Source organism: Suncus etruscus, chromosome X, assembly GCF_024139225.1.
Source record: "Suncus etruscus isolate mSunEtr1 chromosome X, mSunEtr1.pri.cur, whole genome shotgun sequence".
Classification (NCBI taxonomy): Eukaryota; Metazoa; Chordata; class Mammalia; order Eulipotyphla; family Soricidae; genus Suncus; species Suncus etruscus.
This window is the reverse complement of record NC_064868.1, coordinates 126,198,266-126,203,412: the sequence shown is the minus strand read 5'-3', so window position 1 is coordinate 126,203,412 and position 5,147 is coordinate 126,198,266. Positions and strand designations below refer to the sequence as shown.

The following is a 5,147-nucleotide window of genomic DNA, read 5'->3' as shown; positions in this document are numbered from 1 at the left end:
TCGAGAGTCTGCATGGCTTCCTCCAACCTGAGCATCCCTCTCTCTTGATGCTCTCGGTGCCATTCAGCGAGCAACTGCAGCATGCACTTGGTACGAAGCTTGGTTTATGGTACAAGCCATAAACCTACACTTCGATGATGCCTGAAGATTCCAGAACCTTAAACTCGAACATGACTTGGCTCACTTGCTCGAAATATGTGACACCGTGGCCTCCACGCAGGCCCAAGCTGGATTTCAGCAGCCTCCCAAAGGCTACTTCTTCCAACCAGGATGTCATTGCAGGCTTCAAACAGCATTGTCATATGTCCCGCACTGCTATGTCTCCAGCATCACATATTGAGAGCTTCCTTTGATTAGTGTCCAGGCACTGCCATTCATCTGGGGAGAAACTCACGGCCATCTCAGGGAAGGTTCCAGTGGCCAGTCTTTATTTTATGGACTGCAGAAAAGCCAGAGGGTCCGAGAGCTACCAGGGTCACCAAGATTTAGAAGCCTGTTCTCAAGACATAGGGTGGCCCTGGGTACTGGAATTGTGATGGTGCAGCCCATCTTTCCCTGTCTATTATTCCAAAAGAGCAGCAGAGAGGCAGTTTGCGTGATTCCCTGGCTGAGACCCAGGGTCTTTGTCTGTTTTGTTTGTTTGTTTAGGGGTGACACTGGGCAGCTCTCAGGGGTTCCTCCTGGTTCTGCCCTCAGAAGTTGCTCTTGTCAGGCTTGGGGGACCACCTAGGATGTCCAAACCGCAGTCTGTTTGGGTCAACCACATACAAGTCAGGCGCCCAGGAGCCTCTCTCTGATTTCACACCGATGAGCTCAGCGTAGGCCAGGAGTGGTAGTATTGTGCAGTAAGCAGGGCACTGGCCCTTCACGTGGCCCATGTGGTTTAATCCTCTGAACCCCACATTGGCCACCTGAGAACCCTACTGAAAAAGCAAGACATGTGATTGCTGTTGCTGTTAGGGTGCAGAGACATGGGTTGGGCTAAGCCCCAGATCCATGATCCAGAATTAGGACGCTGGGCCTACACCCAAGGAGCTTGAGTTGGTTGACTCCCTCCCTTTCATTCGTTTTTCAGGCTTACGGGGCCACACCCAGGGATGCTCAGGGGTTGCACCTGGTGGTGCTTGGGGAATCTATGGGATGCTGGGATCTAATCCCTGTGGGCCACTTACAAGGCAAAGGCCTAACATACTGTTAGCTTCAGGTCCTCACATTGATTTTTTGTGGGGCTTTTGGGCCACACTTGGTGATACTTAGGGCTTACTCCTGGCTACAAATTCAAATTATCGCACCTGGCTTGGGGGACCATATGAGCCTGGACTGGCCCAGTCCACCATGCTCTGAGGGCATATTCAAGAGATCCTCTGCAGAGACAATGCTCGAAGGCAGCCCAGAAACCTGAGGGCCAGCGTGGAAAGGCTGGGCCAGGCCACCCTCTTCAGGTTCCAGTAAGTGAGGAAGTTACAACTAGTTTACAATACCTCCTCCGCCAGGTAGGCCAGCACCATGTCCTCAAGCAACAGGGCAGTCCGGCAGCTCCCCACGTTCTCCGTCAGAGCTTTAAGCATGGTGTCGATGCCCATGGTCTCTTGAAACAGCATCTTGATCTTCCTGTTGAGGATGTAAATTATGGGGATTACCTGGCTGAGTGTGGACATGTGGGCACTCATCTCACAGCTAGCAGCCTTGAAGGGCTCAGGGTATGGCATAGAGGCAGCATGACCTCCCACTGATCAGAGCTGATGACCTCGTGAAAGTGGCTCTCTATGGTCAGCTCGTGGATGGCCCTCTTCTGCTCGATGAGCCCATCCAGCATGTGGAGTGACATGCTCCACTTGGACGGCTTGTCCTGAACAAGGGGGTACTGGAGCAGCGCGTACTCCATCTGCAGCTCAGCCAGCTTCTCCTTGCCTCAGGGAGATCGCTGCACCCACTCACACATCTTGCGGGTGATGCTCAGTAGGTTCTGGACTATCCTCTGGCTCTGGAGGGCCTCGCTGAGGATAAGGATGACAGTGTAGTTGAATGCCCTCACTGTGTCTTCCCTATGCTCGGGTTGTCTGTCACCGTGATGCCCATCTGGAGGCCGGTGGTGGTCACCCCGGTCTCCCACCAGTACTCCATCTGCTTCTGGAGGCTGTTGCCACGACAGCCATAGTCGACCTGAAACACATCCAGCAGGGCTGAGCAGTGGTGGTCCTCTCAGTGCAGCCGGACAGAGGACTCAAAGGTCACCCAGTGGGCAGTGAGCTTCAGGTACTCCCGGATCTGGCTGCTCATCCACACCCCTAAGGTAAAGTGGACCACGACACTCTCGGCATTCCTCAGGCTGCCCATGATGATGCGTTTCACACTGTCATACATGCCAGGGATGGCAATCCTGGAGAAGTACGTAGGAGAGAGCAAGGAGTACCGAGGGTTCAAGTAGCAGAGAGCCTGTTTAAGCCGACATTATTCACAAGCAAGTAGTGCTGGAGGTCCAGCCGGGCCATCATTTTAGCGATGAGATTCGTGATTTTTTTGGGCAATCGGGTGAGAATTTTCAGCAGTGCTCTTGGATGTGGACACGACTGTGCTCAGGGTAACAGTGGGACTTGGTGAAGAGGGCTGGGCAGTCTCCGGGACGTCAGTCTTTAGCACAATGCTGTGGAACCACTTTAAGTGCCTCAGGAGACAGCTGCTCCCAATGTTGGCCAGCTTCTTGCTCCTGCCGATCCTCTGGCCACAGTGTAAACAGAGCACTTCAGTGGGGGTCACAGAGCAGATGGAGAAATGATTCCACAAGGCTGAGGTCTTTTGGCAGCACACAGCCTTGAGACTGTCCATGGGTGCCAGTGAGAAGTGCTACCAGGCCTTGGAGTTTTGTTTCTTCATGACCGAGGGCTTGGTCCGGCATTTAGCACCTCCCTGGGATTCAGAGGCCACTGCACACATTCAGGCATCCGGTAAGGGAAGGACAGTGCCGATGGGGACACTAGGATCGAATTCCCCAGGGATAATGCCATGAATCTGGGCTCTGGTTTTGGCAGGGCCCACAACAGTGGGGGCCTCAGTGTGCAGGAGTGGGATGGCAGGATCACCTTCAATTTCCTGCAGCATGGTGGTAGGGACCAGGAGGCGCCTCTGGGTGCCATTCTCCAGGGCATCATCCTCCTGCAGTGTGGAGACATGGGCAAGTGTCCCCCCCCCAGGGTTTCCTCCCAGCAGTACATGTGCACGGAACACACTTAAGGCTTCTTCGTAAGAGGGCAGTCACCAGCTCCTCTGCCAGCCTGTCGGGGGAGGGGTTCTTGGAAGTCCTTTGGGAGGATGTTTCCAGGGTGATGACAGGAGAGGAGGGGATCTGGTCCCCACCATCAGAGGGCTATGGTGGGAGCAGCTGCTTGGGGGTGAGGAGGCCAAGGCTGCCTCAGTGCCCTCCTCAGGGTTGAGCATGATGGGGTGCACATGCCTCACGTGCGTCATGAGGCAGCTGGTGCTCAGGTCCCTCTCTTTCTTGCCGTGGCCTAGATCCTTCATGCAGCCACTGCAGGTGGCTTTCGTGCTGTCCTGGGGGTGGGGAGGGATGAAGAAGTGCTTCCAGACTGGAGACTTCATTGGGGGGCTGACCCTGCCATCAGCCTGGAGGCTCTCGGTTCCATCAGGCAGGATGCTGCTGCACTGAGACAACAGGGACCCTTGCCAGGACATAAGAATAGAAATAAGCTATCAATTAGCCCAAATTGAACAACCACTGAACACTTCACTTACTTGCACTGAGACAACAGGGACCCTCAGCCCTCCTCGCTGGCAGGGCAGGAACGCTTTCCAGGGCTTGCCACACAGTGCTCACTCCTGCCTGGGCCATCGGCCTGCTCATCCTTATTGTCTGCCTGGTCACTGCCCTCCTTCCCCCTGAATCTTACGAGACAGAAAACCCCCTGCCCCTTTCTGTGGCGCCTGCCATCACTATTCCTATCCCTACCCCAGCAGCTTCACACCAACCTCTGGTGGTGGCCGATACCCTCCGTGCATGTGCCTCCCTGCCTGCCCTCACCCATCCCACGAGGCCAGGCACACTACCTCAGGCACACTGCACCCCGGGGGCCAATAGGAGCCTCAGACAGTCAGTGACCATGTTAACCCGAGGCTGTCGGAGCTGCTCTGGGCCTCTGCATACTGCTGCTGGGCCAGGGCTGCTGACGACTCCCCTGGGAGGGGAGCAGGACAAGCTCCATTCAGGAATCGCAGCTTGGTCTCTACAGAAGCTGTGGCTGTGACTTGAGCGGGGGCCTGAGCGTGGCTGTGGCACCCAGGTGCAGTGGCTACAGGGCAGCTGGCAGCTGATGTCAGTGACTCTTATTCGTGAGAACTCCGTCCTTGAAGCCTGAGTAGTGATGGGCTAAGAGGGTAAGACATCTGCCTTGCACACGGCCAACCTGAGACAGACCACGGTTCGACTCCCCAGGAGCAACTTCTGAGTGCAGAACCAGCAGCAGAAGTCTAAGAGCTGCGGGTGTGGCCCCTAAACAAAAAAAAAAGAAAAAAATATTCTCACTCTTTCTTTTATGGCCTCAACATTCCAAATGACTGCTGTACAGTTTCTTACCATTTTCAACTTCATTTTAGTTTTATGTATGAATATTTACTGAACCATACTTCATGATCTGCATAAATATCATGCGTATTAAAATAAAGTTACTTTCCTTCAAATAATATAAATATTCTGAAACTCAGATTAGGTTAAGAGAAGAACAACTATTATGTTGGTATTGGGCAGGGGAAGAAAGTGAAGAAGATATATGTGATTTCAGGCTTCTTTTCACACACTCATGTAAAAGTCAAGAATGCTAAAAGAACCTAAGCAAGTGAAACATCCATGGGTTCCTCAAAGCTGCAAGCATCTTGGAGGGGTTAAAACAAATAATAAATAAGAACCTTCATTGTGAAAACACATACTTTACGTTGGATGATGGAATTTTATCCATAATAAGTATGTATGTTAGAGACCAACTTAAAAAAAAAATGCAATGAAATCATTTCAATGGGCTAGACTCCAAAGAAAGGAAGGTTTTAGGATAGATCTTAGAAGAAATGCAATACCTGAATTTATACAAAGAAGACAAATTACTCCAGACAGATTAGAGTGAAAAAAGAAGTGGAACAAA

General features: G+C 52.4%; 1 pseudogene; it reads right to left on the bottom strand.

The window, feature by feature from the left end:
* Nucleotides 1–1,472: 1,472 nt before the first annotated feature.
* On the bottom strand, nt 1,473–2,826 carry LOC125999063 (zinc finger BED domain-containing protein 4-like; annotated as a pseudogene).
* Between the last annotated feature and the right edge of the window lie 2,321 nt (nt 2,827–5,147).